Here is a 14,739-nt window from a genome sequence, read left to right on the forward strand (position 1 = left end):
GGATGTCATAAATATCTCTATTGAATATTTGACGTTAACAAGGACAATGACGTTGAATTCTATTTCATAATTCTGGTTTTGACCACTACCTCTTTCAAATTTGAATTCACTAGCCCAAGGTACAAATCCACAACACCTAATAGCGCATTCGTCGTCCCGTAAAACCTGTCGAAGTATTCCAGCTACTGGCCTTAGTAATACCACTTGCGCACTTTCGATCCAAGCAATCAAGAATCATTGATATAATGTATTTATTTGATTCACAATTGTTTAAGCTATAATCTTTCATTTGTTGTTTACTGGTGTTTAAACTGCATCTTTAACAAGTATATTTTAAATGACGCGTGTTGAAAATATTTCTCATATTCCACCTTGAAACTGATTTGCTTCTCTTAATACACGATCCTTTAAAAAGTAATAATCGTCGTTTAATGACGTTGTACACATTCAAACGCTGAATGTGTTTGTCGCTTAGAAGCAATGAAATAGTCTCATTTGCCACTTAATATCTTATCATTCTTAAATATTCTATATTCTTAGGTTATATTCGCAAATCAGTGTCGTTTTATACGTCTGCAGAAGAAGAGTTTTTGTTGTATCAGGTACTTAATATGCGACATTACTATCATATTGTAACCGATAACTACATGCAAGCGGATGTCTTTATATGCTTAACATATCTGTAACGATAATTTATATTGTAGCGAATAACCATTCAAATGAGAAAACGATAAGCTTGAATTAATTTATTCTTATAAATCACTATAACTATAAGTTTATTGAAATGATCTGATGTACTGTAAAGCACGAACACTCTAAATTATTTTGAAAACACTCCTATAATGCTTAAAAATTGATGAAATTTGTGACAAATTGGTACTTCTGTCCTGATGACATATATGGGAGACTTGAAACTTGAAAGTTCTGGCAAATTTCAGTACAACAGTAATGTGATCGAAATTTAAGCTGTAATAAGAATAATGACATTTTTTCTATCCACGAAGAGAAGAAGAATAAAACTAAAGAAAAATATGGGAGGATCATACAAATAATCGTCCTCTCTTTTTCTACTTATGATGTCAAGAAATCAACATAACACAACAAAAAAATCATCTTACTGTTTCCCACTCCATATGCTATAGCATTTCACAAACATTTACTGTTTACCTCTCCTTATAAGTGTTTGGCTTCATTGCATTCGTAGACAGGAATATCTACCAATATAAAATCTAACGGATATTTCAAACCATAATGAAAGGTTGTGATGTTTTTGTGTGGTTGTTTTGTTTTCTGCCTCGTAAGCAGTCAGGATCATTTGATGCTGAGTCTATTTATAGTAGGCGGTGGATACCTTGATGAACAAAACTAACAAGAAAAAAAACTTACATGCAATAAAGTAAAGGCAATATATGAACAAATGAAAGATTGATATGGAGACTCCTGAAAAAAGTACAAAGACAAGAAGACCAGGTGTTCCGGAAGAGTAAGATTCTTTTGCTTCATCGACGACACCCGCCATCTTGGCTAATCTAAGTAAGTAATGTAACTTTCTCAAATGAGAACAAGGTATACCACAACGGACCCAAGAGGCTAACGAGCATCAATCCAGTTTCATATCGCACAAATAATCTCAATGATATTGATATGATGACCTTTAAAATTCTCAATTATTTCATCAACCTGCATCTTTTGAAACGACTTGTTATACTTTTGTCCGTTAATTAACGACTTCTTGCTTGAAAATCATGATGAGATTATACCCTTGACACTTCAATCCATTGCGATATGAAGATACCTTAGAATGTGTATCAGGGTTGATGATATTCAATAATAGAAAATCACCATGCTTATGATAAAGTTTGGTACAAAACTGCCCATGTTGGTTGCGTTGTTGGAGAATGTCGAGATAAGAAGCTGATGTAGAAGAGTCTGTGGTGTCCGTTATTTCCAATTCTGGTTGGTTTGTACAGTGGATGTGGTCAATAAATATCGTGTCATTTAAAGACCAAACGTAATCATTTCATCTGAATGTGAAATTGAACGATTTTGCAAGGTCTTTGTGACCTGTTTTGATAAGTCCTTTGAAACATTCAGCCTTGTATGAGAACAAAACCAAGTCAGTCAACAGAGAGGCACAGTTAGTTTCAATAGTATGCCTGTAATCGGTTGAACGAACTTACCATCAATCTGACGAACTAGAAGCACGATCATATTTATGAGTTCGTCTTAAGTTTTTGTTTGATTTAGACGGAAATTTTCACGAAATACAACAATTGTGAATATATCTGTAACGATATTCATCTATCTTGGAAAAAAGAAAGTTATCACTATAATAGAACTAAGCTTTTTCCCTCTTAAATTAGGATATGGTGAGGGACAGAGTAGAAAAAACAAAAGTTGTGATAAATTTAGAATACAATTCCAATATAAACACATTATAGAACTGGTGCAAAATTGGAATTATTTTTATTTCTATGTTTTCAGTACGTTTTTATTTTTGACAATCAAACATGAAAGAGATACAAGAGATGTCAACAGAAAAAATGGAATCATCCGATAAAAGAGCGAGAGACACACAAAGACAAACAAATAGATAGACAGAGCGGAGGGAACAAGTGACAGAAAGCAAATTACAGAATTGGAATCACACTGTTAGTTTTGAGAATTTTATCAAAGAAAGAAGGAAAACAAATCTCGAAGAGGATGTGAAGAGTAACAGCAAAAGGATTACATTAAAACCTTTGAGAGACTTTTAAGTTTATTTCACAGAAGCACCTTTCATCAACTCAAAATATTAGAACTTATTTAAAGCATCGGAAAAACCGTTCTGGACAGGATACCTCATGGAATCGACAAGAAATTAAAATGGATAAAAAAGAACAAAATATGAAACTCAATGAGTGATTCTTGCTCTAATTGGTGTATGATTTGAAATTTTAGAATATTTATATTTCATTATTCATGTCTTGATCGTATCTGTCAGCATCATATCATTAACAATAAAGAACGTGTTATTTTATTATATACGCATTTGGATTGTGCTCCTTTTTTGTTGTTCATGTTTGGAATTTGGAAATATTTATGACCAGATAACAATCATGTTGACAATTTTATTTTCAATTAAATTTTCGTTTGATGTTATTTAAGTCACATGTGATACTGAAATAGCTTTAATGTTCATGACTAAATATAAATGTTTAAATAATGCACGAAAGAAAGTATATGTTAATGTCAATGAGTTGTGGCTAAAGGGAAACATCATTCGACGGAGTTAATTGGTAGAAAGAATATAGCACGAAATATGTGCGATGATAGAAATCTGTTCCGCAAATAATGCTTTGTAAATTTCCAAATTTGTAAAACGTTTAATAATCAATTATCGGTTCACTAACAAGCATACATTAAATAAAGTATTTAACGATGACATTTGTCTTGTCTAAAAATGGAAAAAGAAAGTTTGTCAAATGTGTTGAAAAACTGATGACTTCGTGTTACATGCATGCATATATATGTAACTAATGCTCCGTTTCCGTTGTCTGTTTATTCTATTCTCTTTTTTATTACTGGACATCTTCCATGTGAACTCTTACCGGCACAGATAGCCTTTTCTCTTGTCAAATGTTGTCCTTTGTTGAACAGTGTGTCTACTCGACACAGGTGGTTGACGTTTGTCTTCTGCCAATTTAGTTCTTGGCATAACGTCATTATACATATTTTTATATAACAATCTGTTTCTGACTGAACCCGACAACGAAAAACAATCTACAATGTATTACACTGATAATATATATATCCAAATTATTACATTGGCGAATACATTGGCTGAACGGTCGATCGATGCTTAGGACATGTATATGTAGTTGTTTAGTTTTTGTATATTTATATGACATTAAACGGGTTACGGAAATTTCTATATTTGCTTTGTATACATTGGCAAAAAAGAGAGAGAAGAAAATACAGACTTGTTAAATGTTAAATGATACATCAAGACTATTTTGCTTAAACAATAGCATTTTACATATGTTTTGTATTTGTTCTCAGATCTTCTTAAGTGTATGTTTTATACTATTGTAATTTTATCTGAGAGATTTATAGTAAAGCAAAGAAAGATAAACAAACACACTAGAGTACAAATATTCTAACTTGATACTGTATTGCCAAATACTTAATTGAAAAATTCCATGCAGTTGTATTATGTCTCAAAAGACATCATGACGAAATGATCTTATATCACAAAGCAACCTTTAAACAGGACTGTCAATAACCACTAGATAAAGGATGGAGCATCAACACTAAGGATTCCGTGATCGGTAGTTTGATTAGGTTGACTAGCCGTCATCAGAACAGCGGTACAAGTATCGGCAGAGCTAAGTTTAAAATTACGGTTCAGCCGTGACGGACTAGTTTATTGACATCGATTTAAGATAAATGTACAAAGATTGCACAAAAGACAAATCGCTTGATAATACAATTCAATTCAAATATAGAGTAAGACAATAAGAGAGAGAGAAAGACATTATATTTGGTGAGGAATATCCTTGAACAGAATTTAGGCGTGTCATTAGGAACTAAATTTACCCTTCACTTAATTTTTTTAAACGAGGTTGAATGAAATTGTAAACAACTGTACAATAATTAAATTCAGTTTCTTAGTGTACTCTAATTCTAAATCTGTATAGAAATAAGGTACCCCAATGTTTTGCGTTTGTATAATTCGTCAGTGAAGAACCTTCAAATATATCGATAGTGTCTATGCTAGTTTACAAAATATTTGGGACAGATGTCCTAGTAATTAAACCTTAAAACGCCACAGCAAATTCAAAACAACAATATTGTAAATTGAACTTTTCTATGGAAAAAACCCCAACAAAGCAAAACAAAAACAAAAAATAGTTTTTTGCTTAATTAACTCCTTTTTTTCTTATACTGATGATATTTTAACTCACCAACAGCAAACGTTTTGTTTGTTACATGTTCACTGTTCATTGAATTGCTGCGAATAACCTCCCAACTGCCGCAACGATTCTATATTTTTATATCTGTTGGTTAGAGGCATTTGTGATTGGAAAGAAACAAACAAAGATGACGTCTTCTCAGTGAAAATGCTTCATTAAAGAAATACTGACATGTTAACTTTGATTTAAACTCAAAATTGATCGGACGAGGACAACATATTTAAAAGATTTACAAGGTGACTCCTGAACAAAATCATGGAAAATGAGATCAAATGTTTCGGAAGCGCAAGGTGTTTTTTGGGGCCACACTCACCATGTAAATTTGAGTTAATTAAGCAAATGATGTCGTGGTTTTAAATGAGAACAATGTTAACGAAACAGCCAGGAATATTAACAAGCATAGAACACTTCTTACTTGAAATCAAAAGAATGAATCGAGCTTTTGTTCCAATGAGATAATGGCAAAGATCATAACATTCTTCAACCTGAGGAAACAGATCGGAATTAATGGAGGTATGGAGTGAGAAGAACGAGTGGAAGCTAAATTCAGACTTTGTTATATGTATGTATATAACGCATTATATTTTGAAACTGTCGTTAAGCAATAGAATGCTATGATAACATTTCCAACGCTACATGTTCATATAATGGACGTCTATCGCTGATCTGCTTCAAATATCTGTCCTACCCAAACTTTCTATGAAAGCATATATTTACATATGGTTATGACTTACATTTACATTTTCATACTATTACAACCCCCACCCAGGAAAATATTAAAAAATCAATAAACAGTTAATAGATCTAAAAGAAAAAGAAGAAGAAGGAAGAAAAAACTCCAAACCGTTGCAAAATGATAAACAGTATTATATTGAAACAGGAATTAGACATAAGTGAATTGATACATTGACAGTGAATTATACCTTATATGGATTGAGACAAGTATCGGGCCAGCACAGACAAAATATTACATTCTTTACAGGAATTATTTCAGACATTTGACAAGCACTTAATCAAATCTTCCGACATTCATTACGCAATGCTTGCTACAATTTGGATTTGATAATTCTGGGAATCGACTCGAGATTATATTCAGTCGTGCATATCACACATCTGTGCAACATTGAGGAAAAGGCTAGTACGTTTAGATTATCACTAGGACCAGAAAGAGTGTTTTTCTTCTGTCAATGTGTGGGATTTTCTTTAAGGTAGAATTTTGATAAATAAAAACGAACTGTTTTGCTGAGTCGTATCAATTTCATTATTCCAAAAGTTACAAAAAGTACATGATTTTTAAACATTACTGTGTTATAGATGATAAACAGTTTGTTAGAACATTGAACGAAATAGACATAAACGAGAACATAAACTCTATTTAGAGGTATTATATTAGAAGGAACTGTCTACATTCGTATAAGTTCGCTTGATATTGGTACGCCGAAGTTTTCTTGCTGACGAATACAAAATGAAAAGGTTTCTGATTAACTTGTGACTAAATTCAGTCAATAATTATATATAAAGCTATCAAGACTTAAATTTGATAAAGCATAACGTCGATGCTTTAAAATGATTATACTATTTCGCAATAACAATTGAATGTGTTTTGTAATAATATCTGCATTAATTTCAAGAAAAGCAGTCAGGGGTGAAATTCAAATAGTGTATCATAGAACAAAACCAATTCCACCATCCGATGATATATGGGCTCTATGCACTGGCGTTGTAATGCTGTGGTCTTAACATGGATCTCGTATGTTACTTTCGTGTTTCCTATAGACAAGACCATAACATTGTTTGTACATCACAGAAACGCACCAAACCATATATTCGTTCATAGGCAGGCATCATACTGAATCATTTGATCTCTCCTTAAACATATTTCACTTAAACCTGACATAGCTGCCGCCTCTGTAAATAACATGTTTTATTTGTTGAGTATATAACGTATTGTGTCAGATCCATCCTATAATATATCATTTTCAATTACGCCGAGCTGTGATATAACAAACCAATACTCTAACCTTAGTGGCTTTTGGGATGGGACAATGGTTTCTCATGCTAGTAGATTTTTTTAAAAGAAATAACACTGAGTGATTCTACGTTCACTTCTAATTAGTATCAACATTTGATCATGCGAGCAAGTTATCCATAATCGTCACAGTCATATCGCATATGATAATCAACATTTTTCAGAATCAATAATCGATAATTTAATCATATATGTTGGGTTTAAGTTATGGATGCTTTCAAATTGGAAGTAAAGGCACAAATTGAGTGCAAAACGATTTTTTAATGCTTACTTCATGTGTATGTAAAGAACACTAAAGTAATTTAAAAATGATTGTTTTGAAACGCTATCTTGCAATAAAATTCGAAAGACGTTTTATGCAAATATTTCAAATATTATCTAAAAACTTGATACATATGTATTCTTTATAAGTAGATATGTTTTTTTATTGTGGATTTTATGCCAACATTTTATTTTTGTTTTAACATTTGTTTTGCATAATCTAGGGAAGTCCATTTGTTTTGGAGTTCTCTTGGTGCCCATAGTGACAGTGACTTTCGATTTATTGTAGTATTTCGTTGGTGCCAATTTTCTCTGTGTTTGTATCACATTTTTAATTACTTTCTTTACTTATTCTACATTGTTTTGGTGGGTTTTATGGACTGTATTGAGTTTTGATATGATATCTTTTTGATATCCACAATTGTCCTTTGGTAAGTTTTAATAATATCTACGTGTTTCTTCCTGTTGTCTGTTGATTTGGTGTGTCCTCATCCCGCTGGTGTCCTCGTCTCGCTGATGTGTCCTCGTCATGATGACATGTCCTCGTTCATATGGTTTGTCCTCATCCAGCTAGTGTGTCCTTGTCCTGCTGGTGTGTCCTCATCCAACTGATGTGTCCTCATCCCGCTGTTGTGTCTTCATCCCGCTGGCGTGTCCTCATGGCGGAAGTGTGTTGTCATCCTACTGGTGTGTCCTCGTCCAGCTGATGTGTCCTCGTCTTGCTATGGTGCCCTCATCTCGCTAGTGTGTCCTCATCTCGCAGGTATGTCTTCATCCCGCTGGTAGCCTCTTTGGTTATTGCTTGTTGTGCATTGTTTTGTTTCTGTGTGTCGTTGTCCTTTCATTTTTTCATCTATATCCCGGAAACGGAATCGATCCTGTCTTTTCTTTGCTTGCTTTCTAATTGGTTTGTGTGCTTGCCCTGTTAATTTACACGGTGCTTCCTTTTTGTTTCTATTAAAAATGCTTATATTGTGGAACAATATATATATTTTTTTTATAAATTTGCTTGTTTTCCTTTTCATTTTACTCTTCATTCAGATATCTCGTGACACAGTAGTTCGAACATCAATGCATTTTTGTCTGCTCCCGTTTGTTATGTTTCTGCTTGTAACTAATGAGGTGTATGCCCGACCAGGAGGTATGTAATCCTTTAAATGTTTTAGAGAGACACAGGCTCGTACTTGACGTTCTTTTGATATCGTTCAATGTTGTTCATTACGAAATTCAATGAATCATAGGGTAATTACAATTTAAAATCTGTATATTTAACGAAAAGTTGCCTTTTAAATTCCAGCACTCTATATCCTTGACTCATTGACAAATAATAAAACACCGAAAATGCAGTAAGTAAAAAAAACGCTAAAAATGATATACACCAACAATTATCATTCAAGAATGTTTGTATTTATAACTTTACTAATTTAAAGAAAACATTTCGGGAAAAAAATAAGTGAAAAAAATCCCAAACTATGGTTTTACCATTAAGCCACGATTGGGGGATATTCAAATGAAATGTCATTGAATATATCGATATATTGTCACACCCTTTAAATGGAAATAGTCGAAATTTGTGTTTAATTAATATGTAACTATACAAGTTTTTAATGTATCTCCAATCGAAATTTTGACATTTCACATAATTTCGATTTTCATAAGTTGCTTCCAAATTATCAGAATTCATCTATTAACTATTTGGAGGCTCCATTGAATGAGTCTATTTTTTTGTACTGTACAGGTTAAGTAAAGAAAAGTGTACATAGGAAGAAAATTAGAATCCTTATATACTTTTACTTTGTTCCATGTACAACCAAACGAAAACATATCATTGTATCAGTAATTCATTAAAACAGTCAAAAAATTATATATTTGAAATAATTCTTAGTCATCTTCCAACTATGAGAAGGTTACCGGTATGCCAGGACGATTTAGGCAAGTTCGATCTCAATTTCGTCTAACATATTTTCTAAAGAAACACATATGTATTAGAGTATTGCAAATAATGAATTTTAATGAGCATCTTAAGAACATTAAGATCGAGATATAATTCTTATAGGCAACATTTCATAATTATTATTAACTTATCTTGCATCACTAGAAGAAATGGAAGATTATCACTGATCTTCTAGGAGTCTTGTGTAATACTCATTTTTCTTTATAACAGATAGAAAATTCTCTCAACAATCCAGCAGAAATTCTGAGTCCCTGAGAGGAAGCTGGGGTCAGGCTCAGGGCAGGGGCAGGACACGGGGCAATAATGCAGATTCTACCAACCAACGTTCATCAAGCAGTATTAAATCACTTGAGACGGAGTATGGTAAATAAGCATGCTAGGAAATTATATTGAATTTTGTTGGGTAAAATTACCATGGCTGATAATAAAATAACGTAGTATATATTATTCATGAAATTAAAAGATAAGAGGTCATGAATTCATCAGCAAGAATATAATTTCCATATCTTTACTATGAAATGGGTCAAATTTGGAAATTATGATTATGAAAAAACAGCTATATTGTAAAAGAAGTTTTAAAAAGAGTTATTTTTATGACAGGTACATGTAAGTGCCGTTGTTTCTATAATAATTAAGAAGTTGAGTAATAAAAACGCCGACATAAAACGCCGTGGTAAAATGTTACCGAAATGCAGTTATAAAACAGTCATCGGATAAAATAAATAAAATATGAAGGTCAATAGTGAGGGTTTATATATATATATATATTGTTTTGTTTTATGCATTCCATAGAATCAGATTCAACGTAACATCATGGACGAACATGTATTGGTCAATCAAAAGATAAGTCAACAAAACCCGAAAAGGATGTAGTCTTCACTACATAAGAAAATACACGGAAACAAACGAAAGATGACTGAGCAATTCCGTCCTCCGTCATTATTTTCCTCTGCTGTATCTAATTCTACATTTTATTGAAAGGCGCTGTTCATTAGTATGTCATTTGAACAACATTTTAGAAACACAGTCTGCGTCTAGATGGAGTCTAGCTATGGATACACGTTCCTTCAGGCTATAGTTCCATAGTGTTGTAATCAGCAGGTGTCTTGTCTTGTTCAGACCAAAAAGATAAGATGTCCCCTCCAGTTAACAGAGATTTCCTAACAAGGGGAACAATTCTAGCGAACATTAACATATTGTAAATGGCCGTATTAAGAGCGAATATTCCAGCAATCTTAGTAAGTCTGTATGTCAATACACATACATATAAATATAACTAAGCCGATAAACTGGCGCATAGTGAAATGAATACAGAAAAAAATAAGAAAAACTACTATATACAAATAAAAAATTAAGTAGCGGATGTAGGAATGAACCTTGCATTTGAAATCCTCGTCTACAAACCAGATTAAAAGCCACATTGTCTATGGTTCACTTCCCCTAAACCCATGTATGTTTTGACAATATCAAAACCCCAACATGCATTACCGTAGCTGATTCCACCTACTTTTTGTTATTATCAGCTTATATCAAGGTGACCCGTGCGCTTTCATTCAGGTTTTCAAGAGTGATTAATATCAACTGAAATACGTTATAAACAAATGTTATATAATAGACAAAATTCATATCATAATAAGAAAATAAAGAATATTCAGAATATTTGGGTTTACTACGTATATCTTATCTAAATTTGTATGAAAAAGCGCTAACAACCTGTGCGTTTTTTGGACAATCTTCGAGAGTGCGAGTTGTCAACAATAATGTTAAACTTTAAAGTCCCTGAGATTTTGTCGAAATCTACATGCCTCGTCTTAATTCATAATAATGGAAGTGGATATCCTCAGATGCCTTAAAGATTTCAAAACAAGGGGCCTTAACATAGCTGACGAATCCTGTTTTTTTTTCAATTTAAACGTATATTCATCTGCGTGTCTTTTGTATAACCTTTGCTGTTTAATATGACTAAAAATATAAAATTGTATCAAGTGAGACCTTAGGTTTTTAGTCATATGTAAAAGCAGTGCATATACATCTAACCGGTCATTATCAATAAAGTCAAAAGAATTTCCCTCTACTTTTCTTTGTTCCGAGCTATGAGCTTTCCCTTGCCGCTAATGATACTTTGAATCTTTTCTTTTTAATTCAACAATTTTAAGTAGTTGATCACGAAAGATTACTTTTGTTCACCGATATCATTATTTTGGATACATTCCGATTGTTTTCTTTGAAAAAAGTCATATATTTGAGTTAAATTTGTCAAAAGGAAGCTAGCGTGTTTGTCAGGAAATCCTTAATAAAATCACCCTTACCTCTATACCACCAATAATAATAGTATTATTGTGTCATACAGGTATTCTCTACACTGTTTATACATCTTTTGAAAGGTAATTTCACTGACATATAAGTATAATTATGCTTGTGTACCTTTACAGTCAATGAAGTACTACGAATTCATTTCCATCATCAGCCGGGCCCGTAAGTCTTTCGACAATTCAACTCTTGTCCCTGAACGTAATCATAATGGTGGATCGACAGTAGCGATCAACACACTGTCGTCAATGGATAACTTTCAGTCTCTGTCATTCCGTCCGTTCCCCAGCCAGTATGATGCACATTCCGCAACCTCAGCTGATCTGTTTACTACCATGTGACGTGTCTTCCCAGATACATCCAAAGCCTGCCGTATTCTCAAGACTGAGGTTGCCGAAAACCTTTTGCATCCTAATTCGATAGGAAATAGCCAAGTACCTCACCCGCGCTCCATAAACTGTTCCATGAATTTTACATATTCTATTCCTCTCATAAGCCTGGCCACATCGGTCCTCCCAGGGCACAAGCCATTCAATGGATACAATCTGCCTGGATTTGGAAGACCATATCATTACATCCGAACGTGATATTTTCTGCATGACATCCGGATAATAATATTATCTTCCCCAGATCTCTCCCCATCTCCCATGACTGTGCCTTGTCCAGAATGCAAGTGTTTCCCGCTGCCAAACACTTTCTTCTCTTGCTGCTCTGCTTTTACAAAACGAGTGAATGGTGGTTTGTGCCTTTTCTAATGTCACTTATTCTTCCCTTTCCCTCTCTCGAGAATATCTGCTTATTACCGAAGTACCTTGTCGTGTCTCCACTTGTACCGAGCCTGTGTTAGTGCGGTCTCGAATGCTGACAGAATATGTAAGTATGCCCCACGGTACCACGTTCTTCGCAAAGTTGCCATGTAGCTCCTCAAATACTCCCAATTGTTTAAGGTTTGCTTGTGATGGTAGTGTGTCGTTAACCGACCGCAGAACGAACTAGATCTTCATTGGTTCCTATCGCCATAAGTCAGACCATTTAAGTTTCCAAGCGAGCCCAATTTTCATTGCCGTTGCTCTCCTGGTACCTTCTTCTGCTCCGCGAATTTTCCCTTGTACCATAGCTCTTTTTGCTTTGTAATTTGCTCCTTCCCATATCTGGAAATGGCTTGTCCCCAAACCTTGCCGCCCTGAGGAAGGTGCTCCGACTATGTCCTGGTATTTGAGAGTACCCTCGGCATGCTCCATGGATTAGCTTGCAAAAAGTCACAACACAAACACCAGCCGTCATAAGAATGTTTGCCACATCTAGTTATTTTAAATTGACATGGTAAATTTAACTGTATGTATAGTTTTAGCTAAGTTGAAGAATAACAACAAAATACCAACACGTGAACATTATTATTATCCAAACTAGGATTCAATAGAATATATTAACAAAAGAATGATTTACATTTATTCACATTATCACGATTTCCGCGCTATAAGTCGTCAACTGTCACACAAACTCATGATGCGACTGGATGAAAAATTATTGGGAGGTTTTATGATCGTCATAGAGATCTCATTGAGAATTTGTCTATTTCTTTATGAGATATGAACCTGGACGCGTTTGACGCTAGTTAGTTTGCCTGTAGGTGTTTTGGTCCCATTTAGGAATATTCTCCTATATTCTCATTTTACTTTGTCAAAGGTATTCGTGTAAATCTTTCTTCTGGTCATATTTTGTCCTTGTTTTATTGAATTTGGGTTATGATTATGTTGACTTGTTGGTATTTCTTTGTTGTTCCTACATTTCAAGCCCTTGACATCACTGATACGAACCAGTTGTGCGATGGATTTTGTCATAATTTTGATAAACTGTATCATAATCTTAATTTGCAACTGGTGTTTTTCGCTCTTTCTATATCTTATGTAATCTTTTTATACAGATAATTTGTACGCGCAGATAATTTCATATCGTTGGCTGATTGGCTTTATCTTTCCGTGCTCAGTCAGGGTATTTGTAGTATATGGTTGCAACCTTACAGGACTACATGCAAAATATCAACCACATTACCTTTTACAGAACACCTGGGGTATATTGAATAACCCATTTCAAGGTGTTCCATGTGAGATTCTTGCCGATCACAAACTGACTCTAATAGGGATAGAACTACACATCCTTGATATTCATTTGATGTTATCAAAACCGACCCTCAACCAACCTAGCAATAGCAGTGTTCTTTTGTTACCTAATCACAATGTATAAAACCTCCTGAAAACCGTTACATTTTGTAAAGAAAAGGATGTTTAACTCCAACTGCAGAGCATTATTAACTCTTTTCAACTTAAAATGAATTCGTTTTCACATGTATGTGAATGTAAGCTGTTTTCGACGGTTCAAATGTTCGCGAATTGACCAAAAGTTAGGGGCACAGATGATTTATCTATATCTATTTAAAAAAGGCTATTTTATTTTTGATGTATATATATCTTATTATATCATAATCGCAAATAACAACATTTACAGTATACTTTAAGTGGTTTCCTTGTCTCTCCTTATTGAGAGAAAAAAAACAGATCTCATTCATTTTCACCGGGATTTCATTTTTATCGATTTCGTGGGTACTCTTAATCTAGGAACTCATGTGTCCACTCACCGTTAAAATGAGTATATCCTATTTTTCCACAAACAAATATGTATATTTTTTACAGAAAGGTATAAGGGCTGATTGATAAATTGTGAGCCTCTTATTTACTGATTTTGCTTTTGGCGGACGTATTGCTTTATTTTTCAACATAATTCCCTTCAGTATATATACACATTTGTCAGCGATATTGCATTTATGACGGTCTTACCGTTGAGTTATTTTTTTCTCTTAATTGCCTAAGAAGTGATGCATGATATGTGCTGTTAATTGTTTGTCCCTTTTGCGAATAATCTACTTTCAGCATTCCTGAAAACCGAGGCCACCATCATCGTAGCTGATGGAATAGTTTTTGTCTTCTTTTGCGGGTTTGAACCAGAGTGCTTCCATTGTTAAGACTGTTATTTGGCCTCTGGGATGAAATGATCTAAGTTTCATTCATAGTCATAAACCTTTGCTGAAAGTTAACAGGATCTGGCTCTAAAACGTTCAAACTAGCACGCAACTAAGTTCGTTTAGTGTGCTTCTGATCAACTGTCAGAAGTCTTGGTACCAAACGGGCTGAGAGCTTTCGCATTGCAAGGTCTTCCATAAGAATGTACTGGTT

Source organism: Ylistrum balloti, unplaced genomic scaffold (genome assembly GCF_031769215.1).
Source record: "Ylistrum balloti isolate Yb309-2 unplaced genomic scaffold, AGI_CSIRO_Ybal_v1 Utg370282, whole genome shotgun sequence".
NCBI classification, from domain to species: Eukaryota; Metazoa; Mollusca; class Bivalvia; order Pectinida; family Pectinidae; genus Ylistrum; species Ylistrum balloti.